Source organism: Haemaphysalis longicornis, unplaced genomic scaffold (genome assembly GCF_048455015.1).
Source record: "Haemaphysalis longicornis isolate Haplotype H1 unplaced genomic scaffold, Haemaphysalis longicornis Haplotype H1 scaffold_14, whole genome shotgun sequence".
Lineage (NCBI taxonomy): Eukaryota > Metazoa > Arthropoda > Arachnida > Ixodida > Ixodidae > Haemaphysalis > Haemaphysalis longicornis.
This window is the reverse complement of record NW_027526245.1, coordinates 53,657,849-53,683,451: the sequence shown is the minus strand read 5'-3', so window position 1 is coordinate 53,683,451 and position 25,603 is coordinate 53,657,849. Positions and strand designations below refer to the sequence as shown.

At 46.3% G+C, this 25,603-nt stretch overlaps 1 long non-coding RNA gene across 1 annotated transcript in view; it reads left to right on the top strand.

Annotated features, from left to right (window-relative positions):
- Positions 1-508: 508 nt before the first annotated feature.
- The window catches only part of LOC144165104 (uncharacterized), a 68,854-nt gene continuing 43,759 nt past the window's right edge, over positions 509-25,603 (top strand). Inside the window, exon 1 of the long non-coding RNA XR_013321360.1 lies at positions 509-647. This is a non-coding gene — a long non-coding RNA (uncharacterized LOC144165104). The remainder of the gene's footprint in view (positions 648-25,603) is intronic.

Below are 25,603 nucleotides of genomic sequence, written 5' to 3'. Positions count from 1 at the left end.
ATCATGCATCCAGACGAGCGGTTGCAATGTCGATGTCTTACACGTTGCTGCCCAAAAAAGTTCGAAGGAAATAAAGGTGTTTTGTGCCATTAATTAACCGGGATGTTGTCGAAACGTTTTTGGAGTGCGTTAAACTTTGTCACGTGCGTACATGTGGCAAACGTGCCCGCCGTCTTGCAGAAGTACACAAAAGTTTGTGAAGCAAAGTTACATGGTCGCATTTTGAAAGTTCCTCACAGTTATGTATCGTACGGTTAGCTCTACACCATGAACAAAACAATCCAGAACGTGAAGGAAATGATAAATATGAAAATACAAACTTGTTCACAGCTGTGAACATATTTACATTCCAGTTGAGCAATCTGTAGCGAAAGCAAATCAAATGACAAACAGCAGCGATTGCCCACATGTTACAATACGCAAAAAAAAGCAAAGTATGTTAAAGCCCCGCCCCAGTGAATTCATCACCCTTGCCTGGTACAAAAGCAACGGTGCAACGTGCAAACTGGAAAAAGTTAACATCGATACCACGCATGAAAATATTTCACGTCAACACTAAATGTACTGATGGCTTGAGTCCGTATCCCCACCACAAGGAATTATGCCTCCCTTTAATGTCTGTTTTCTTTTGGTGTCATCTCTGGCAGGTATGTAATGTGCAATTTTGTGAAATTGGACGAGGGGATATTCTGATGTTAGCTTTAAAAAATTACATTCGATTTCCATTAAGGCGGAACATCTAGTGTTGCTGAAACATTGCTATGCAGTAAATGTTTGTTCCCAGCATTATACCTACCATGTGTTTCTTAAAGTTCAGAGCTGTAGGTGGGTTAACTCCACGTTACCACCACTGAAGTGAGATGGTGAAATGGAACTCGAGCCTCAGTCATGTTTCACCCAGTCATGTTTCTTTGCATTAGATTTTGTCGGAGTCCGCTAACCACGCAAACAAGGTCATGTGACGTCATTGAGGCGTCACAGGAAAGTCGCTGGGTAATCGCCACTGCTCCATTTGTTTTCCTTTATAGATTTTCTATTATTTGCTCAAAGCTTGTGCTAAAATACGTGAAATTGCTATCTGGGAAAAAAATGCTTTTTATTAAACTAGGCTGTATTTTGTCTTCACAGCCACTTGAACTATAACCTCGTTCAGTTCCTGCTATCACAGCCTTCACGCCGATCATGTCACACTCCGGGTGGGCGGGGGTAGCGAGGGGCATGTACAGGGCGCTCTACAACGGGCTATCCAGCTTGTGGAGTAGTACATCGGATCGAGAGGCTTGAGTTGCTCCCCACAAAATTCAGAGCTGCTGCAAACCCGTCCGACCAGCAGAGGACGCAAAGCAAACTCGGTCCTTCCAAAAATTCACATTTTCGCAGGAAGTGCGCAGCGTATCACGACGGTTCAAAGTATCAGTGTTTTCGGTGTCAGGATTCAGGCCAATGGGCCAGACATAAAAGCCGCACGCGCACTTGAAAAAAGCGCCTGACAAACAATCTGGCTTATTTCGCACATTTCCAACAGGCACCACAGGATGAAAGAGAACAACCTAATGAGGTTGGTACAAGCTTTAGTCATAAGTAGTATCATATACATTCCTCTTGCCTTAACCTAAAATGGGATGAGGAGTTCAAAAGTACCGCTTTCATAAGGACAGCGTACAAACAAGCCCTCGGTAGCAAACTGCATCGAACGAACGCTTCCAAAGGCTTGGCCACCATAACACCCTCAGTGAGCTCACACAAGCCCAGAAAGCGCACTAGGAAAACGCTCGTTAAGAGTTAGACAGGGAGGCAGATTCTGTGTTCTCTTGATATCAATTACACTGGTGCGCAACGTGAGAAAGTCCTAATACCAGCGGAGGTGGGAACCTCCACTCTGCTAAAGCATGCACCCGGTACATAACGAGGCGCGTCAACAGGCCAGAGCCAGTGCTCTGTTTAAAATATTTCCGAAGTCCGAGCATGTGATTCACGTGGACGCCGCCCCAACGCTGGAGCCTCAGCGGTAGTAAATCGACAGGGCGACTGCATCGCCGCCAGATCCATCCGGACGACGAAACCGGAGGTTGGCGCTAAGGCGGACATTGTCCTGGCAAGGATCGCGTCCCCCAATACCAAAGTTAGCGAGCGATCTCAGTCGGCCACCATACGCGAGGGGGCGCATCTCATCTGTGGCGTTTAGAACTAAGACATCTGGGTTGAGAATAGAACGAAGTGGCAAGATACAACTTATATTGGCACAGGCACACCCTAGCCTGGCCTGGAACGAGTGTGCGCACGACGCGGCTCGAGGTTTTACTGATTGAGCCGATGTCGAACCTCCCAAGGCAGACGCTCACTCAACACGATGGTCAGGCTGGGAGAGGCTGGTGTGCTGCAGGGATATTATTGACCACTGTAGGCGAAAAGGGAAAAGATTGCCATGCCAACACAGGACACTGAGCAAATGGGATTCGGTGGCATGGCGACAACATGTAGACCGATTGTTTCCCCAATCCAGTGGCTTACAGCCGATATTACCCAGGGCTCTATTCAGATAAATGGAAGGCGTGCGGGTAAAGGGCTGACCTCCATCACATAATATAGTGCTGCCCTCTCCGGAGAAATGACCTGCAAAGCAGTAAGGCAGGGTACCCTTTACTCTATATAACTAGAAAGGAGCAGTGGTAGACGCGCTATTCAGGTCCGAGCCGGCCATAGAGACCCAGCTCGTCGAGGGTTCCCAATCAAAGGCTAAACAATAGTATTATTACTTTTATTACACAGAACAGAAAACTATGCAAATGCACAGGCCTGCTAAAGCCACAATAGGCGTTAAGGACAACGCCTGGCAGGCAGCGGAAATCTGTGCACATAGCCGAACATGAAATTGTAACAGAATCATCTATTCAAGACAGTAATATTTAAACGCGAGTGAGAAAAAAAAAACGAGGTAGCCGGTAAAACTATTACAGGCTACAATCTGCCGCAAAGTGATGGGAAACATTGCAAATAAGCCAACAAAGAGGGTATCAAAGGCAAGCAGAGTCAGGCCACTTCAAAGCAGAATGCACGCATGCGATTTTTTTTATTTACAACGATTGTTCACTTCGAATACTCTGGGTGGCAATTTTTTGCAGGACGATGGAACGTAGTAGCACCGCATTCTTTGACCATACCCTGTAAGACGCCGTGGTATCCAATACACATTTCGTGGTCTAAGGCTACGCGTAGCAATGTATTTTTCTTTGTAGTCACTCGTCGGAAAATACTTTATCATGATTGTTTTTATTAACAGCATAGTAAAATTTGTCAATTGTAACTTTGCGAAAACATTTGCACTTCCAAGGAGGCATAGATTACAGGCTACATTTTTGAGCAGAGAGCTTAGACGTGAATTGAGCCGCTGCTGCCATTGGGCTGCGCAGTGTCCATACACTGTAATACCATAACGAAGAACACTGTAGTCCAACGCATGCAGTACAATCTTCCGAACTGGTAATGGCATAAAGGAACGCAATCTGTACATAATGCACGAAAGCGCAAGCAGCTTTTTACAGACGTATGCTAGATGAGAATTGCTGTGTTGAGTATGCTGTGCTGAGTGCCTTTTGAATTATCTATGTGTTATTCGAGCAGAAGGGAGCGCCGTCAAGCTAACTAGATTAGCTTTTTCCCCTCTCTTCCTACATCGTTGTGAATGGACAATAAAGGCATTATTATTATTATTATTATTATTATTATTATTATTATTATTATTATTATTATTATTATTATTATTATTATAATTATGTCAGGTCATTGTCGAAGATTAGTCCGAGATATTTTACAGTCGAAGCATACTTCACTGGTTTGCACGTACAAGAAAAACATAAAGACGCGTGCGAAATTACTGCACAATGAAGTACTACATTTTTTACGGATTGTGGAAGCACACATGGGGAGTTTTAACAGCATTACCCATCAATAAATTAGCAGCAAACCAGTCCATTGCATGAGTAGCAGCAGTCTGCAACGATGCAATGGCCTGATGAACGTGTGATGCGGAGAAAGCTATCAATATGCCATCAGCGTAATGAAACAGTGGGTTTGAAAGTGTATTACAAAGCTCATTACAAAGATAATAAAGAGCAGGGGGCTTAGTTTCGAACCTTGAGGTAGTCCAGATTTAAGAAATGAATTTTCAATGAATCAGTTAATCCTTTACGACGAAATGGCTGGCTCCTTGCACCAAGCCTTTCTCCTGCACAAATCAAATATAATATTGACAAAGATGAAGGAGTAAAGAAGTTCGTAATTAGGTATCGTCAGGCTGGTGCCGTCAAAGCACGTAAGCGCACCTAAAGGGGTCGTGAAGACAATTAAAAAATGGGTTGTATGTGTATGTACAACTGTGGAACCGTGACAAACTATGCACAGCCGTTTCATTGCACGACATCGGAAAAAAAAGTAAAAATGTAGTTGTGGTTTCATTGAGGCTTTCCTCATCAAATCGTGAGGTGTCGTCATGTTAAGAAGACACACATAGTTCCCCCTCATCTCCGCAACACTTCGGCATAGGGCGGGCTCGCAAACGGTCAGCTGAAGCTACTCGCCCACATCTAAACGCGAGATGTCTGATCTGTGATACAACTGTCAACATGGCCGAACCTTCAGTCAACAATGCGTGCGAGTGGCGCAGGCAGGAGGAGGACCGGGCAGACGTAACCACGTTTAAAGTAAACGGGGTATTTCTAAACTGTTTACGCTGTTTTGCACTAGTCTAAACTTCCGTTCTGCTGGCCAGTATTCTTGCTCGAGCTTGCTGACGTCGACGTCACATATCCTCTAATAGGAATTACGCGAATGTGAACTTCGCCTTTCTGCTTTCCTGCAATAAGGAATGCTGCTAGCATTGTTTCATTCAGTGGATATACCTCCTTAGTACATGCTCGAGAAGCGTTTACCAGTTAGTAGGCGATAAAAGCTCTGGGAATATTAGCATTTATTAAAACAAACCAGAGTGCAAGGTTACAGATACCAGACCCTTCGTGCTACAGGTTTTGGCAGCGCGCGATTTTTCGTCTGTGGTCGGGCGGGTAAATTTTCGGACTTCAATGCAGGCAGGCCAGGTTGGCGCAAGGTCGAATCGCACGCCGGCCACATGCGCTGCTTCATACGAAAAATGTAAGATTCCGAAGATAACTCGGCAAAACAATGTGAACTTCAGCGGGGACACCGAGTACAGATCGTACTAACAGCGAGTACGTCGAAGCTATGCTATGGTTGCCCGACAACTGAAGCGGTCTCTTCAACAGGGTGGTCTATTGAAAACTCTTTATGGCAACGAATAAAAAATTAATTTCTTTCAAAATATCGGGTTTGAACCTTTACAAAATTATTTACACTAAGAGCGTTCAATCCTCGAATGTTCTTAACATGACATCACTGCTATTGGGTTGACGACCGACAATGCGCGCATGGTCACTTGAGATGCGCCTCAAAACCTGCATTTCAAAGCCTCCTAAATTCGAGAAGCAACTAATGGGGAAATATTCTAGATTTGCGTTATGACTAGGTTCTTCAGTGAGGTAAAATTAAGCCAAATGTATTTTCGCTGTACGACCCCTTTAGGTTCCACTAGGTTTCTTTTTGCTGCTGTTTGCGTTTATCTCACGACGCGTTTTACTCAAGGTTTGGGTCACTTCTTTTAACGCTAAGCCCTTCGCGAAGGCTCACTGGCTCAGCCATCGCGCTGCTGATCCGAAGGGCGCAAATGCCTTCCCGCATACGGCGGCAATTTTAACAGCAAAGCTGTTTAGTAGGATCTACATCCATCTATCGGACCAAGAAACTCGAAGCCTAAAAAAAATGTGCGCAAGGTCCCCAGAATCAAACCGGAGACCTTTATGCCGTGAATCCGGCAGCCTAACCACTGGTTTACCCCAAAGGCCCCACCGGGTACGGTATAACAGCGGCGAGGAGCAATAACATGTGCAGCCGAATAAAAAAAAAAACACTTCCTTTATTCAGAACCGAACCTTGGTCCCTCACATTGTGAAACTTGCGTCTACCTGATTGAGAGGTTGAGCTATCATTGTATTCAGTGCGGGAAGCAATTCCTTTGGCTTCGTAGCACGCGCGTTGGCTTTGTACTCGCCGCAGGTTCTAGCGCGTGCTAACGTAGTCAACTTTGGGAGATATGCGAAAGCCTGCGGACGGAACGATCCGGGCCTGCCAGTGATGAAGAACGTTCAGCGAAAATGTAGGTCATTTGAAAGTTCCGCGAGTTGGTATGTGTTCATAACTAATCAAAGCGCGAAAGACGGGACAGACAGAAGAATAACCACAGGAGAGGCGCTCACTCTCAACTGAATTTCATGAGAACCAGCCGCAGACATTTATACTGACGGCAAACGACACCACGCGGGTCAAAGTAGCATAGAACAACAAAGAAAAGCAGAAAGAAAGAAAGAAGGAAACAAGGGAACATGACTTTTTTGTCGTTATCCATGAACTGAACCCCTTTATCAGTAAGCACCACTGACGGGTGGCTCACGAACTTTTCGCCATTCTTGCTAATGGGATAGGCTTCAACTAACCCTCTGTGTAACTGCTTCGGGCGCTTGATAACAATACCAGTTTCCTCAAACACCGGGTGGAAGCCGCACGTGTTGCGGTGTGAGGGCAAAGTCGGTGGCGGGTGTTTGTCGAAGGCGGGAACATGCTCTTGCAATCTAACATAAGCACACCTGCCAGTATGCCTTTGTATGACGCACCACACGAAAGAGAGACTTGATACACGACACCGGTTTGGCATTCCACAGATCTGTGCTCATGGTTTTCGCCACACGCTGATTTTTCTGCCCTTCCTGCCAACGAAGCCTTACTTTGTACGGCAGCGCACATTCCCTGCCGTTTACGCGGGGTGAAAAAAACCACCGTGGCACCATACTGACTGGCAACGTTCTTCAAACCGTGCGACGTACCGTGCACACAGGGAATCACGGCCAGTTTATTTCCAGACGGTTTTTTGCTTCCTTTATCGGGGCTCCCACGAATCTTGGCATGCCTGAAAAAGTTATTGCCACAACGACAGACTGCTGCTCTTGGATAACCTGAAGCCTCTAGCCTCTTTCACTGACCTTCGAAGCTCTCATTACAGTATGGTGGCAAGAGTGGGTTAAAGCTGAGCGCATCACAGAAAACCACACTCCATTCTTCACTAATTTAGAATATTCCGAGCCATAAATTAGGACGGGTTTCTCAGAACGAGGCAAGTACATTCAACAGAGATGGCCCACCTCAAACCTGAAACGGAGGTCCAGAAACTGTAGCTTTTGGTGTTTTGCGAGATCGAAGAGTACACATCAAACCGAAACCACTTTGACGAAACCACTTTCACGGAACAATAACTGGTAATTCATCCGAGACTGGTAGTTCATGACTGGTAGTTCATCAGAGTTCACAAAGGCAAGGTAATCTTCTACAAGTCTTAAAATGTTACTTGCCAGACAGGTTTCTCTCAAGGGCACAGTAAACCCTGCTAAGAAAAATATCGCTGAGTACTGGTGCAACACACGATTCAATACAACCACCGGATCTTTGCACAATCAACGATACTCGCCAGTCTACAAAAGTAGACTGCATGCAAAAAGTGAGAAGTTCTAAAAAGGACTCTACCTGTTCCTCATTATCTTCGACCATCGCCAGCTTTCCGGCTCACGCCTAGTTCAGCCAGCGGCACTAGGCGCTCATAAGCGAGAGTAACTATATGGCGGCGATCTTTTCAGCACGATTACTTATAATTTTCGAAATGTTCTGCTATATTTTTCTGATCACGTTATCATGAAAGGGAAACCTACAAGTATATAAACTATAGCGTCAGTATATTGGTTCCACTAGGTGCCTTAAGGGTTTAAAGTGTGAGTACTGCGGAAAAGCTTCTGTCGTCCCCGGAGCAGACAACGTGTTGAACACTCAGCGGTTCCCCGCACGGGGCACCTTGAGTATTCATGGTGATGGTGTTGGCGACACCGCGGACCCCGAGCCCCCAACATAAACTGTAAGCTACCGTGGTGATGTGTTTTAAGGTGAAGGGTAGAAGCCTCAAACGGTGGCCGTCGGAGCCCAGGTCAAGCTCCGGCGGATGTGCTCCCTGTCTGTTTACCAGGCAGGGAGCTCTGGGACCTCTCAGGCTATCAGGGTAAGGTTTGAGAAGAAAGTACCCCCGTCTCCTGCTTTTTTTCTATGCTGTATGGAAAATTCAAAACCCCCCCTCCAAACGTGATCGGTCCCTGAAAAGGGGCCGCACCGAAGTATCTTTCCCTCCACTTCCAAGCATGAGCTTCTCAAAGCCAGACAAATACTCTCGTTTCCTTGTTATCGAATCTCTTGACACAGCCCGCCCTCTTGCTTCACAATCAGTATTTTTGATTACAAAATACCTTGATGGAATAACTGGGAAGACCTATAATGCCGAAAAACAACGCACAGGTGAAGTCCTTGTTGAAGTAAAAAACCAGCAGCAGGCAACCACACTTCTTAGTCAGACGAAAATGGTCGATCTGGACATCAGGGTCACACCCCACCGCAGCCTGAATAGCTCGCAGGGTGTGATCTCTGAGGCAGATCTTCTTAACGAGACAGATGCCGACATTCTGGAAGGTCTAAAGGATCAGGGTGTTACAGCCGTGCGCCGCTTCACGATGCGTAGAGACGATAAGATAATCCCCAAGAAACATATTATCCTGACCTTCAACTGCTCCTCACTTCCTGACCATATCAACGCACGGTTCATCCGATGCTCCATTTGTCCTTACATTCCGAACCCGCGCCGCTGCTTTAAGTGCCAGCGGTTCGGGCACCGAACCAACTCCTGCCGTGGCCGTCTCACCTGCGCAAAGTGCGCTCAGCATGATCATTCATCTGACAATTGTCCATCATCAACCCTCACTTGCGCCAGCTGCCAGGGACCCCACGCTGCCTACTCTCGAAAATGCGAGAAGTTTAATCAGGAGAAGGCGATCATAACTGTGAAGGTCACTGAGAACATCACCTTCCCAGAGGCGCGGAAGAGGTTCGCCTCTTTCCCCCTGGGGAGGTACGTCGACGCGGCTCGCCGGGGGCGGAGCGGCGTCTGGTGTCCACAGGGACCCAGTTCAGCGAGTCTGACCTGGTCCCTCCAGCGCCCCCCCCCCTTGGGGTGCCTCAGGCATCCCAATCCGTTGCCACGCCGCTTGCTGAGGCAGCAGCGGTTGTGGTGACAACCTCTTCTGTAGGGACAGGTGCCGCTCCCGCTCCTGCCTCCCCGTCCTCCAGTGCGTTGGAGGGTGCCGACCGGATGGACACCGGGGGCCCCGCATCGGCTCCCACCGCCACCGCACCTCCCGTGCCACCTCTGGACCCCGGACGCCCTCGGCCGTCGCGGCTAAAACGAAGGGCTCCCGAAAGGGGGCCAAATCCGGGGGGCCTGGTCCGCCGGGCACCCCTCTGGCATCCGACGAGGAGATAGATGTCGCGCCGTTCCTGCCTGCAACGCAGCGCAAGGAGCGGCCTCCGATGTCCAAGCCGACAGAAAAGCCTACAAGTCCTAGAATAACAGCCCCGAAAGACGACACATGAACACACACACACACACACACACCAGTTATTCTTAAATTTAAATATTCGGAACAGAAAACATCATCCAATGGAACTGCAGAGGCCTCCTTAAAAATCTTGACGACGTGTATGAGATTCTGCATGCCAGTCAGCCAAGAATCATGTGTCTCCAGGAAACCCACCTCAATTTTAAACAAACAAATTTCTTAAATAGGTACATGGTATTCAGAAAGGACAGTGTTGGCTGCACACACTCTTCAGGAGGTGTGGCAATTGTCGCCCGGAAATCCTTAGCCTGCCACCCTGTCACTCTGAACACTGTCCTTGAGGCGGTAGCAATCCGTACGATAATATTTAATAGGTTAATAACGGTATGCTCCATTTATATTCCTCCTGATCATGCACTTTCGAGCTCTGATTTCGAGGCGCTAGTCGACCAGCTGCCCGAACCATACATCCTGACAGAACACCTTAATGCGCACAACTCTCTTTGGGGCTCCTCCAGGACGGATGCCCGAGGTCGCCTGATAGAGAAATTCCTTACATCCTCCGGAGCATGCCTTTTAAACAAAAAAACAGCCTACATACCATACCTTAGGACGCAATACATACTGGCCTCTTGACTTGGCTATTGGTTCCGCACTTCTCTTTCCATGTCTTGACTGGGGTGTCTGCACAGACCCATATGGTAATGACCATTTCCCCACTTCATTAACGTATATAGGTTTAGGCCCGAGCAGTCCATCTTCCCATAAAAGGTTTAATGAATCAAAAGCAAACTGGAGCACATTCACACAAACAGCTCAACTACACCACACATCCATAAAACACCTACACGTGAAGGAAGCAGCCCAACTCGTCACGGCACACATACTCGACGCCGCCGAAAAGTCCATGCCCCACGCCTCCAGTGCGTCCTGCAACCCAAGGAGGCCCTGGTGGAACGAGAACTGTAGGCGGGCGCGAGAGGCCCAGAACAAGGCGTGGGGTGTCCTTCGCCGGTACCCCACGTCGGATAACCTGATCTCGTTTAAACGGGCAAAGGCTTTGGAGAGCGTGTGCGTCGTGACGCGAAAAGGGAGAGTCGGCGCGCTTACCTTCCATCCATTAACTCATACACAGACACTCACAAGGTATGGACAAGAATACGTAAACTTAATGGACAACATACACATAGCCTGCCCCTGCTCAGTACAACAGGGGACACACTCGAAGACGAGGCTAACACACTTGCACAACACTTCCAACACGTTTCCACCTCTGCACACTACACAAACACTTTCCTGAGACATAAAACCGCGTGTGAAAAAAAGTCCTTACATGATAATAACAGGTCAAAATCTGGTTACAATTCTGAATTTACACTCTAAGAGCTAAAGGCTGCCCTGAGCACATGTAAACCTTCAGCTGCAGGCGCAGATCAGGTTACATACACCATAATACAACACCTACACACAGATACTCTTGAAACACTCCTACACCTATACGACAACATATGGCTTTCAGGGCACATTCCAAAATCCTGGAGGGAGGCTATTGTAGTAGCGTTCCTGAAGGAGAGTAAGGACCCTTCTTCTCCCGCCAGTTATCGACCCATCGCCCTCACAAGCTGTCTGTGCAAGATTCTCGAGAAGATGATTAACAGGAGGCTCGTGTACTTCTTAGAGTACAATGGTCTTCTCGAGAGCTGGCAGGCTGGCTTCAGGGTGGGGTTATCCACAAACGACAACTCGTCGCCCTTGAGTCGTATATAAAGGATACCTTTGTCCACAAATAGTTTTGTGCTACGGTCCTTTTTGATCTTGAGAAAGCCTACGACACCGCTTGGCGATAGGGATACTTAGCGACCTGAAATCATTCGGTGTTTCGGGAAATACGTTTAACACTCTTTATAGCTACCTGGCAGAACGAACCTTTCGTGTAAGAGTTGGTACTGCCCTTTAAAATGTTTTTGTACAGGAAAATGGTGTGCCTCAAGGTGGCGTTTTGAGCTGCACGTTGTTCAAAGTCAAGATGAACTCACTTCGAAAGGCGTTGCCACGAACCATTTCCCGTACTATGTATGTAGATGATGTCCAAATATCTTTCAAGTCGTGTAATATGTCAATTTGCGAACGCCATGTCTAGCTTGGTGTTAATAAGCTAGCTGGCTGGGCTGATCAGAACGGTTTTAAACTAAACCCAGTTAAGAGCACTTGTGTTGTGTTCTCCAAAAGGCGTGGGATCAGGCCAGATCCAGACATCAAACTGAATGGTGTCTCGATTCCGGTCAAAAAAGAACACAAGTTCCTAGGCATAGTCCTTGATGAGAAACTTTTCTTTATCCCTCATATCAAACAGCTGAAACCAAAATGTCTTAAAACAGTGAATATTCTCAAGGTCTTGTCGCATCACTCGTACGGTGCTGACAAACAACTTCTGCTGCCAGTGCTTACCAGCCTGGTAGGCTCGCGGTTACACTATGGGGGTGTTGTGTATGGTTCAGGAAGGGAAACTGCTTTGAGAATGCTCGACCCAGTGCAGAACTTGGGCCTTCGACTTGCGTCTGGTGCTTTCCGGACAAGCCCTGTGCAAAGTCTGTACGTCGAGTGTGACAGATGGTGCCTAGGGTAACAGCGCGAGTATGTCGATTTACTACATGCGTTTAAAGTTTCATCAATGTCTCACCATCCCATTAAGTCTATAATGAACGATACAGCTACATCCCAACTGTTTTTAAATCGTCCATCTATTTCTGCGCCTTTCTCGCTCAGGGCGAGGCAAGAGGCCTCTGAACTTTCTGTCTCGGGTTTAAACACTTTTAAAACATCTCTCATTGATTCTATACGCCTCGAGCGCGGCCTGTAGGGGCGCCACTGAAATCCCCCTAGCGGCCCGTTTCGAAAGCAGGCGCGGGAGTCCCTGGCCCGCTCCCCCCTGTCGCCGTTGCTTTTGGGGCTCGTTCAAGACAGCGATTTACCGTTTGTCCGCGTTCGAAATACCGAATAACGTGGAGCAGGCACTCTGTTTGCAAGCGTGGTGTGTTCACGGGAGTATAAACGTTTATGACGCGATCTTAGTGAGATCTATATGAGCGCCGGGCGTGTGTCACAGGCCGGCGTCCCAAAGCCAGCATTTGCATGCAGCTGATTGCAATTCCGCTGCCCTGAAATTTAGTGGCAGTGTCTCCGTAAGCAGTGTTTCCTCCGATGGTCATGTTGCGGCCATACACACTATGATGTAAATCGACTTTGTGCACTATAAAATCCAGCGGAGCACTCATACCTGACAGCACGCAAGTTACGCCTGCCAATATCACAGTATCACATATCAGATATTGGTCAGTACCCTGAACAAGCCAATGCGGCATAAATTTCGCAAACATTGTACCAAAGAAGTACGATGGATAATGCAAAATTACACTCCGGAGTCAGCACACGGCGACAAATTTAATGCTGGGTCGTCTTGTCCCGAGGTGAGCGCTCGCTATAAGATTCATCTCTTACATTTATCCTCCACGAGAAGCGCGAAGATGGGCTTATAGAGTAATCCGCGTCCGCGACCAAACCCTTCTTCGAAACATCGTCGTATGACACAGGGAGACTGCAGAATCTAGCATAAACCGAAATCAGATACCCTTATCAGATGCGACACTCTTCCAACGAGCCCGTGTGTACGAGATTTCGGCGCACCTTAAGGATCTCCAGGTGGTCAAAATTAATCCGGAGCCCTCCACTACGGCGTGCCTCATCGTCTCCGTTGCGTCGGCGCGTTAAACCCTGCAATCAATCAATCAACTCCTTCAACGACACCTCGTATTTCTTGTGAACTGCTTACCCTGTATTCTTCAAAAAAATGCGTCCGCCGAATGATCAGCCGTTCGTTGAAGGCAAAAAACAAACGAAAAGTGAACACGCAGCTTGTGTGTGTGATTAATAAAACGTTCATTTGTTGATTTTGCTCCGCATTTGTAAACAACGACAGTTTAGCGTCCTCCTCCTCCCCCCCCCCACCCGCCCCATGTCTAGCGAAATATCAGTGCATTTCGCATCTAGTTGGTCTGGTGAATACTACCTCGCTCAAACAAACGTCTTTAGCATTTCAGAAGCTGGACTCGGTTTTTTTTTATTCCCGTACGACTATTCTATTTATTCCTGAATTGCAGACCATTCATTTTCCCGTGGTTTCATTAACATATATCTTGGTTCATGCATAAGGCATGAGTGGGCACATATCTGCTGCAAAACGAACCAACAGTGCCAATATCAAGTTCTCTTACAGTGCCAATATCAAGTCTAAACGAGGTGACAATAAATAGAATTCACTTGTGCTGACGTGTTCGAAGGTGACAGCGGTGATATGCTGCTGCCGTCGTCGACGCCCGCAAGAGCGGCCAAGAAGCGCGCAGAACCGCCTCCCCGGGTAGCTCTTACTGGCGTTCGAGCGCTCTACCAAGACGCAGCTGTTTTTTTTAAGCGCCCTAAACGTGCAGTTAGCTTACAGACGTCACCTTAACAAGTTGTTTAGTGCGCGGAAAGGCAAAGAGAAGCGAAAGAGAACCAAAACACTGCATGACCGCCTATCAGTCGCGCAGCGCTAATCCCGCAAACGCCGCGGAGAAGCGGCGGCAGGCGGCGCAGCGATCGCGAATCTCGAGGCGTATACGCCTCGAGCGCGGCCTGTAGGGGCGCCACTGAAATCCCCCTAGCGGCCCGTTTCGAAAGCAGGGGCGGGGGTCTCCGTCCCACTCCCCACTGTCGCCGCTGATTTTGCGGCATGTTCACGACAGATATTTAGCGTTTGCGGGCGTTTGAAATCCACGTTTATGTGGAGCAGTCACTCTGCTCGCAAATGGGGTGTGTTTACGAGAGTGTAAATGTTTCTTAGTGTGGTATATTCTTAGTGTGGTATATTCGGTCTGCATAAGCGCCAGGTGTGTGTCACAGGCCAGCGTCGCGGAACCGGCGTATGCATGAAGATGATTGTAGTTACACTGCCCTGAATTTACTAGCAGTGTCTCCGTAACCACCGGTTCCTCAGATGTTCATGCTACGGGTATACACTACGATGTAAATAAGTTTTGTGCGCTTACATATCCAGCGGAACACTCATACCTGACAGCACACCAGTTACTTTTGCCAATATTATACTTCAGATATTGATCGCCACCATTCACAAGCCAGTGTGTGTTAATTTCGGGAATATTCAACGAAAGCGCGATGGATAATGCAGAATTATACTCGGGGATCAGCACACGACAAAGAGTCGTCTTGTCGTGAAGGGAGCGCCCGCAAACATTCATCTGCTACATATATCCTCTGCGAGCAGCGCGCAGACGGGCTTAGAATATAATCGGCGTCCGCGACTAAACGCTTCTTCGAAATATCGTCACATGGCACAGGGAGCCTGCAGATTAAAGGAGAAACTGAAATCAGAGGGTCTTATCACATGCCACACTCTTCCACCGACACCTTTCATCGCTTGTGAACTACCTGTATACTTCCAAAAATGCGTCCGCCGAACGATCAGCTGATCGTTGAAGTCGAAAAGCAAAACGACAGTGAATGCGATATTTGTGTGTGTGATTACTAAAACGTTAATGGCTTGATTCCGCTCCGCACCGCATTTGTATAGAGCGTCCCCCTCCGCTACCCCCCCCCTCCCCCTATGTCTCGCGAAATAGCAGAGCATTTCGCGTATAGTTGGTCTGGTGAGCCCTAATTGGCTTAAGTTTCGACGAACGTATTTAGCGTGTCAGAAGCTGCACTGTGTTTTTTTTCCTTTCCTTTAGGGCTATTATGTTTCTTCCGCACTTGCACAGCATGTATTTTTCCGTGGTTTCATATTAAATTGCCTTGGTTCTTGCTATAAGGCGTGTGTGGGCACATATTTAACGACGTACAGGCTTGGAATATACTTAACATTTCCGCGTGGTTTATATTCTTAAAAAAGGCATAAGTTATTGCCCGGGATTGCCAAATGACATCCCCGAAACATATTTTTATGCGACGTATGTATTCGAAACAAAGCCGCATTCGTTGTCCGCGCAGCAAAACTAAACAAGCCTCTCACTGTGCCAGTATCAGGTGTAAACGAGGCGACAGTAGAACTCATTTGTGCCTGACGTATTTGGAGGTGACAGGGGTGATATGCTGGTACCGTCGCCGACACCCGGAAGAGCGGCGACGAAGCATGCAGAACCGTGTCCCCGGGTAGCTCTTGCAGGCGATCGTGTGCTCTACGAAGACGCAGCTGCTTTTTTAAGTGACATAAACGTAATTTTTGCTTATAGACATCACCATAACAAGTTTTTTTTATTGCGCGAAAAGGCGAAAAGAAGTGAAACAGAACCAAAACACTGCACGAGCCCCTATCAGCCACGCAGCACACATCCCGTCAACGCCTCGGAGAAGCGGCGGCAGGCGGCGCAGTGATCGCGAAGCTCGAGGCGTATAGCCCCACGGCATCTTCGTCCTGTGTTGTGTGATTTGTCGTTTACGCAATTTAAGAAAAACTTGGTGCCCACAACTGCCATTTTGCAGCATTTCTTGTATCTCCAGGCGAAATATACAAATATACATAAACTTACTAGATTACAGAATAGAATAATAAGAAATATTTCAAACGTCGTCTCTGACCACCCCGTGCGTCCTCTGATAGAAAAACTTCACCCTATTAGCAACCCAAACTTCTATGATTACCGTCTCTGCAAGAAGCTAATTACAGAAAGAAATAAAGGTACAAATAGCCTGGTTATTATGTCTAAATTATTTAAAAATGTTCATGCACGTGTTACGAGACATCCGGAGTTATGGTCGGTCTCTTTCAATAGAACCACTTACGGAGACAATATGCTACGAAGCAGAATACCGGTATTGCTAAACGGCCTTCACAGATTGGGGAAGGACATAGATACTTTATCTGTTAAACAAGTGTTTGAGCTATATCTTCATGATTAATTATTTTGAACTTTCTAATATTTTCTTGTGTCATACGCCTGATTTTATTAAATAAATTGTGTGTTTACTGGAAGATCGATGCCGACGTATAAGTATGAAAAATTGTATTGGTCTTTCTTGCACTCGTATGTAGGTGTAAACACTTGTTACACTTCTGACGGGTTACATCAGAATTTTGGCATGAATGTCAAGTTGATTTTACATTTACGTATGTATGTATCTACTGTATCTGTGCGTAACTATGTATTTATACAATGTTGAGAAATTGACAACATATTCTTTTGTCTATGGTTGACAACAACATGCTCTTGTATGTACTGTGCTCAATGTTGTCCATGTTACAGGAGGCAGGGGCCTCGTCAAGCTACCGTTGGGTAGCTTTTTCTCCCGCCTCCTTGTGTACCAAAAAGTGTGAAATAAATGCAGACTTGAAAAAAAAATATGGGGCGGAAGAATTTTTTAGTAATGCATCAAAAACATCCACTGCAGTGTGTTGTGCTGCACACGGACCCAACTTCAATGCTTGCAAAACAATGAATGTGAATTCGAGCATTTTTATGGCGGAAGCATATGGTATATTTCTTGTTTTAAATCACATTATCGAACGTAACATTGCTAAGTCCATCATTTTCACAGATTCACTTAGCGTCGTGCGCACATTGTCGTCACAAAGGTCTTGCAAAAATTACGTTGTAAATCTTGTTTTTAAATCTTTGATGTCAGCGTATGCGTCAGGTCTGCGTGTGACCGTCTGCTGGGTTCCAGGCCACGCTGGGATCGCTGGCAATGAGTTGGCTGATGAAATGGCGGCTGCTGCTGCACTCAGAAACACTCTAGACATAGCAACAGTACCCTACACTGACCTCAAGCCACTCATCAGACAACACCTACGTAAAACATGGCAAACACACTGGAGTGAACAGACAGGCAACAAACTACATGTAATAAAGCCACACTTGGGACGATACACAACTGACTCGTACAACAGACACACCGAAGTGACCTTGGCAAGATTACGGATAGGCCACACACATGCATCACACTCGCACCTGCTCACTGGATCTCCAAGACCCATGTGCGGCAGGTGTGGAGACGGTCTATCCGTGATCCACGTACTCATCCAATGCAAGGCACTTAACACAACACGACGCAAACACTTCCCACAACTATACAGACAACACGTCCCGTTTCACCCATCGTTCTTTTTAGGATACGAGCCAATGTTTTCCACCAAGCATGTTTTTAAGTTTCTCACCGATGTCAATTTTTTACATCTCATCTCTTATCATGCATCATGACACCTGGCCCTTTACACCAGTCATCTTCATTAGCTTGTGTTTACATTGTTTATTTTTACTGAAATTCTCTACTTATACTTTCACGTCGCTGTCATGAAATCACTTTTGTTTGGCGCTCTTTGCCCTTAGCTGGCCTTGCGCCATTAATATCCAAATATCATCATCAACATTCAGTGGTTGCTTTGCCTCGTCGTTGTATCAGTCCGGGTTCCAAAGAAGTCGCATTTTTTATGCCTACGCGCGTTAATAGGGCGTTGAATAAGAAACGGTTAATGTAGAGCTAAAGCGAAGTGGTGGTGCGGGTTCTAGGTGCGGTTAGAAATCGTAGGTGTGTGCGTTTGTGTGCGCGCGCGCGCGTGTTTGTGTGTTTGTGTGTGGTTGAGTGTGTACATGCGTGCGTGTGCGCGCACACGCACATACACGCACACGCGCACGCACGCACACGCACAAGCACACACATAGACACACATTCACGCACACGTATACGCACACCCACGCACGCGCGGACAAGCACACGCACACACGCGTGCGTGTGTGCGCGGGCGTGCGTGCGTGCGTGCACCTCCCTAATTTCAGTCCAGGCTTCGTTGGATAGACCACGAAAAGTAAAGACAGCAATGGAACAGCGAGAAGAAGAAGAACATAAAGTAGTCGTAAATGTCGTTGTGCAGTAATAGAAAGTTTGGTTAAGTACATTTTACTTGTCTCTGGTTTCACTCCTTGTAGGGCCCGTGTGAGAATTTAAGTGATGTCACATTTGGAATCGTTTTGGGTGTCCTTTTCAGGTTTGCAGTTTCAACTGCAGTCGCAGCACGGATTGGAGCCACAATTTTTCGTATTTTTCCTAATTAGACAATTAGTGAAGATTATTTAGCGAACGTCTAAAGCAGCAAATCTAGGAAAAAAATCCAAATGGAAAGTTTGAAAGCGGTTTGCAAAACTTCCGAACAAATAGTTTCCGCAGTATTTTTCAGCTTACTCATGCATGATGTCCGCGATGTACAAAAACACTACGTGACATCCCCGCTTGCGCGTCGTGATTGCAGTGCTCCTAGACGTTTCGCGCACAAACAAACAAAGCCGTGCTGCCGCTTAAAAAGCGACAGGTTAGCGACGCAAACGATGACGGTTGCCTGTGCTTATCGCTATAACTCACTGTCGCTATAACCAACATTCTTGCTCCGTGGCTAACGCTTACATCGCTGAACTATCGCATTTCAAGAAGCAGCATGCCTATGGCTGTTTGAGCGCGATGCGTCTGGGAGCACTGCAATCAGAACGCGCAAGCGGGCATGTCACGTGGTGTTTTTTTTCAGTAAGCAGAAGAAAACTAATAGTGAATAGATAGAAAGACAAAAACCGTTTATTCGGACATTCTGCAAATCGCTCTGCAACTTTAAATTGAAATTTTTAAAGACGATAGTCTTTCTTGGGCTACTTAAACCCATAAATTTTGGTCTGTCTAAATGTCTGTCTGTCTGTATGTCTGTATGTCCGTCTGTCTGTCTGTCTGTGACTCGATTCAGCCACCCGGCCAAAGTAAAACAATGCCTGCGCAATAGTCTTATATAGTCACAGCTAAATGTGCCCATCTAAGTCCGGTGGAATGTTCATACTTGTCAATATTGTTAAAGAACAACAAGACATTACGCATATATAAGACAACAAATTAATACAGAAGTGATATTTGCAGCGTTCCTTTATAAAAACTCGTACATGTTTGATTTTGGCGACAATAAATAATTCATCAACTGAAGAAAAAAATATCACTCCGCCGTCGCCTGCGGTCACCCGCGCCATATAGCTTCGGGCGGCATTTGAAGACATCAAGTGGCAAGACTTACGAAAGGTTCCACTAGATACGATCCACGTTCTGCTTGGAACGCACGTGGACTAGGGAAACGCGGTTCTATAAACGTTGAAGTAGGGCGCCTCGATTCACACACGTCTTCGGCGTACGGCAGCGTTGGCATCGAGACACCTGGTTTGGAGCAGTAGAACGCGGAAAATTTAAAATGATTTAAGCAAACTTTTGGCGTCTTTACCTTGGGAGGTGCGCGACGTAACAGGAACAACATGAGAGGTGAGCGGTAAAGCGAAAGGAGGAATTTACTTGGCAAAAGTCGATAAAGACTATCGTCTTTTGACGACATTTGGAACGAAAGGAGCAGATACGCGACCAATTTTTTGCCTAGCTCTGTTGTTCCAGAAGTTGGCTAATTAGGCGTGACGGATTGTCTGATTAGGCAAGATGTAAAAAACTAGTGCCACACAGTACACATAAAAAGAGCAACATGCATTTGATCGTGTCGTAATAGAGTGCACCGCCATATTTTAAACTCCAGCTGAATTTATCTAAAACACCCTTGTATATAGTACTGGGTCGAACAATGAAATTGATTTGAGGATTGATTAGAAAGCAGGGTAACAGACTGACTGACGTTGGTTGGATTTAAAGGATTTAATAATAAGTAACAAGTTAGATGGGCAGATGAGATCGAGAAGTTTGCGGGGATAAATTGGTCACAGTTGGCACAGGACCGAGGCAATTGGAGAATAATGCGAGAGGCCTTTGCCCCGCAGTTGGCGTAGATAGGCTGTGATGATGATGATGATGATGATTATGATGATGATGAACAATGCACCATGAGCATGTTTTGTTGTGATTATCGTGAACTATTTCCTTTTGTGGTCATCTTTATCTAGCGACGAAAAGAGCATTTCGATATGCCGCCTATTTGGTTTGTTCCGCTGGTGAAATGGTACGTGTGTATTGCTCCTCCTATCGCAGTTGACGCGGCCGTTCCAAGATGGCCGCTAATGTCCACGATGGCTTCCGCTTTCCGGTAGGTCAAATCATAGGGTGAAAGCGCTCCAAAAGTATGAGAACAGGATTACAACATTATGATAGCACAACCCTGATTCGGGGATGTGCAAAAGTACGAAGGAACAATTATCGTCGTAAATTGTTCTGGCAATCTTTGTGTCACTGCGTGACTCTCCTACATGCTGGAACGAAGAAGCGAACGTTGGCGCAACCTCTCCGCATTCCGATTAGCTCAAGTACCGAATATATGCGCGAACATCATTATGACTCTCAAATGGCATTAGAGTCTGCACTAGGCTCTAGCCTGAAGCCAGAATTAGGCATTAGGCTGCAGCCAGAATACTTAAACGCTTCTGTAAGATACTCCCATCCACAATAGAGAAGTTGACGTTATCTGGACAACTGGGCAGAAGGGTCTACTTTATTAAACGGGCTCATGACCCGAAACCCTTCCCGTTCCACCGAGCTATAACGGATAAATTAAATACATTGAAAAAGGATGTTTGAATTTCAAATAAAAAAATGTAAAAAGGTAAGTAAACAAGATATATACACAGAAAATGACTCACTGCAGAAAAATGATAAATAAAAAGATCTAAAAGCTATTATTATGTTATTTGCCGATGGCTTTGTTTCTGCGTGTGAGTGAAATTGTGACAAAATATTTGAGGGGTTAGTATTGTTGAATATTAGCGTTGATTAGTATTGTCATTTCTTCTAAAATTTGTAATGTTTTTGTATGTTTTATTAGCTCTAGTTTCCTTCTTAGGAGATAATTTCTATGGATATCGAGAAGATGTTCTCTGTGTTTATTTGTTACTGGGCAGTCTTGTAAATAGTGGTCAAAACTGTCTGCTGGTAGGTAACATTTACATATGTTATTATTTGTAATGGCGAACCTATGGAAATAAAACGGAAATCTACCGTGTTCAGTGATAAACTGTGACGTGTAATAGTTGGTGGGAAAGTGGTCCGGAATTTTGTGAATATTCTTTATCTATTGGAATGTGTAGCTTTAATTTCCTTCTTGTCGCCACTCGACATTCCAATGTTTTCTTAGGTTAATATTGAGCTGTTTTTTGATAAATTGTAGTGAAATAGGCTAGTAATTTTTTTCGCCATATTTTGCTGCTTTTTTAGCCATTTGGTTCGCTATTTCGTTACCGACATTGCCACTGTGTCCTTTAATGTAAGTTAACGTTATTTTGACCTGTTTTGATATTTTGTTTAGCATTTCTTTAATTCTAAATATATTTGGGTTCCGATTATTTGGATTTCTCATTGCTTTTAGGGTTGACAGGCTATCAGTATACAACTGTGCATTACCTTTTTTGACGCTAGTTTGAAGATATTCAAGTGCTTTTAAAATCGCGATTCCTTCTGCCTCAAAGTTATTGCTGTACTCCGGAAGTTTGTATTGTTTCGTTTCTACTATTTTGCCGGATTTGTCTAGAATAATAAAAGCTGCTCCTATGTCGGTTTTCTCTTGCGAGCCGTATGTAAATATTACAAAATCTGTCTCCGAAATTGGTTGGGTAAGATAGTTAAAAGATATCTTATCTGCTGGATGCAGCTGCGTTATAGCCACCGACCAAGAGGCACGTGAACTCACGAACCGTAATCCTCGCGACCACAATTACCACAATAATCGTGGTCGCGAGGAGCCATCGCTGAGTCATCGGGGAGCCATTTGCGAAGAACATTAAGAGTGTCCACTCACCTACTCTAGAAACAGGGAGTCTCAATTCGGATGAATCGCAAACCCTGTAGATGACAAATCAACGCAAGTATGTACAAATGTACGAAGGCGAAGATGTTTGGCGGGAACATAAACATAAGCTTTAAGCTCTGCTAAATTCGGGAACACATCCATCCTCTTCCGCGCAACACAGCCATTTTGAAGTGTATTCTATGGGGAGAGCCACTGAAACACCATACCGTATTTACTCGATCCCACGCACCCCTTTTCTTTGCAAGATCGCGATGCTCAAAGTCAGAGGAGTGGGGAGAAAAGGGGGGGCTTAGATTCCAGAAACCTAAATTACCTTCTGTCTCCCCCCCCCCCCCCCCCCCGCGCACCTCTTTTTTTTTCGCGGCCGTATCTTGCCGAGGCGGGTGCAAGGAACAATGTTTCATTTAACAAACGTTCAACCAAAAAATAGGTACAGTGATCCTACCGCTTTTAAATGATACCCAGACACCGTTACTACCATTCGAGTGAGTTGTGCCGCTAAGGACACCGCTTTCAGTATATCTCAGCAGACCGTCTTCTGTTCTGTTGAAGTGGTTTGTATTTGAAAGCAAGCTTCATAAATGACTTGGCCACAACGTCAACTCGAGCCCTCTTCAACGTGTCTGAAATCCACCTCCTTGCGACGGCTGCTTAGAAAAGGTAGTGCTTAAATTCACATTCAAACTTTTTTTGACACATTTATCCCCAAAATTAGGGGACGGTGCTTAGAACCGTTTAAATACGGTATATTCGTCTTCTATCAACATGTTGAAGGCGGCTTGTACTATCGCGTTACCTCAAGATCACAGCGAGCTGACTGAGGGGGCATAGAAAGAACCTTTTGCATATTGTACCCTAGACTTACTCTTTTGAGCTTTCTACTATTTGTTTACCCAATTTTCCTCTGTTCCAACAACTCCTTCCGCAACCAACATCTTCACTCTGTCCCTACGCAAAACTGCATCGTTCAGTCCAGCATAGACAATATTGCAGAGAACTTTAAAACACTGAGAATTTCGCTTTCTCGCTCAGACTAACCACTACCCTAACTTTGTCGTTATATTGACCACCACCCCGCAGCTACAACCTTTCGCGATCACACCTTAAGCCGCATAACCGCAGAAATCGTCTGGCTCTCGTGGGAAGCGAAGACTAAAAATGCCAGGCCATCTCCACTAACGTAAAACCTGGTGAGAGGCTAAGCATGCAGTGTATAAGTGTATTCTTGTCGCCTTCGTATATTCGCCAACGGAGATGAGGCCGTTGGGAGGTAGAGGTATACAGCTTTGCTGTAAAGGTCTCTTGTATTAGAAGCACGAACCTCTCTAGCGCGAGGCGTAAACGAGTGTCCCGCGGTTTTTTCTAGTACGCGTTACGTGGTAGCGCGAGACGAAAACAAGTTTCCCAGTGTTTTAGTACTGTGACTACATAAGACGACGATCAAAATGACGACAGGTGACGACAACAGCCACAGTCTCTACGAGGCTTGGCCCCTAAAGCTCTTGCTGCTAGCCGTTTACTCTTTAGTGACAGTGCTCGTGAAGCGCAAGTAATAAATGCAGCAATAACTCCGTTCTAAAACTCTTCCTTGGCGCAAATAAAATGCTATCGAGTCATAGATCTCAAGAAGCGAAATGTCCTCTGCAACTCTTCCTTGATATCTTTACATATCTTTACCCCCGCAGCATTTTTTATTTCACAACCCTAGCAAGGGCTCCTGCTAATAAATCATTGGCCCATTTCACCCCAGCTAGACTTGGGTATATGTCGTTAGGTGTACGAAGCGGGTATGCCGACTGCTCGCTAACACTTTCTAACAGCAGAGCTGTAGAAGCGTTCTTCTGTCCGTGCGGATGTGGCGAGGAGGCAAGACCATAAGCAGGTGTTCAGAGTGCGCGCTTAAAGAAAAAAGTGTGGGTGGGGTGGTTCTAGGGAATCCAACCCGGGACCCCCGCACCCTCAAAACGATACCTTACCACTGGGGCATCACCAAATGTACGAGAGGTTTGTTTACTAACGGCTGGGAATAACATGCGCAGCCAAATGGAAATAAAATTAAGGGCCTCCTCTAGTTGTAATCGAACCACGGTCTCTCGTAATAAAAAGCGGCGTCTATCCGATTGCGCTACCATCGCACTAGAGTGGCAACGCATTTCGTTTGCGTTCATAGCGCATGCGTTGGCTCTGGACTTTGGCGTAGTTGAAGGGGACTTTGGCAGTTTGTATTTTGATTTTAGGATGGTGGATTGTGGATTGTGAAAGCACGACCTGCATTTGTTTGAAGCGCTGGTCATACAGGGGCTTTGAGGTTGAGTACCTAGTTGGTTTCTAGTTACAGGTGTGCTTGTGGAAAACGTGGAGCGGTCTTTGCAAGCAAGCAATGCTGCGACCTGCATATCTGTCGGACCCCTTTAAAGGAGCCACGAAGAGAAAACACAAGTTTGGTTCATTCGAAAGATTGCCTCGTTAGAACCATAACAACACCACTTATAAGGCAAACTTCGCTCAAATAAGCTACATAATTAGGAAAAAAGGAAATTATCATGCGACCCACCAGCTCATTTTCCGCAACAGAACCTGTGATGTCACTTGGGAATGCTCTGCGATTGGCGGAGGCCGGCAAAAGCAAAAGCATGTTAGGCAGGGCTTACAGCTTGCATAGCGAGCTAAATGCCCGTGAAACATACTGCACATTCTTTTTATGACAAAGAACGGTGGAGTAAACGGTTGAAGGTCCGAACGAACTCGCAAGCGTGTGCGCCAATGCGTACGAAACTAGCGCCGGCCGAGCTCGACATCTCGCCGTCGCGCAGACGAATTTTCGGGTTCGAGGCTCTTCGGGGCCAACGAACCGTTCCAGCACGCACAGCCGCGACCTTGCTTCGTATCGTAATCCCTTCACAGGAGGTTGGCCGTCATATCGCCAACCAGCAAAGGTAACAATAGAAACGAGGGGAGTAAAGAACAGCAAGAAGCGACGAGATAGTGCCAGTCGTCGCGTAAGTTTCGAACGGTGTTGGCTTGCTGCTGTCGTTACGAGCTCGTTTCCAGTTTACAACCACTGAAAACTTCAGTTTGTTCAATTACGGCAGGGACCCTTACGTTAGCTCACTCCTGGGACATGCTGGCGCTCGTCGCCGACTTCGTCAAATCGCTCTGACCTTGGGGAAAAAATGCTGTAAACACCACGCATTGACGCTCGTATCTTTCTGGTCGAAGCAGAGAGCTCGCGCGAACGGCTTTC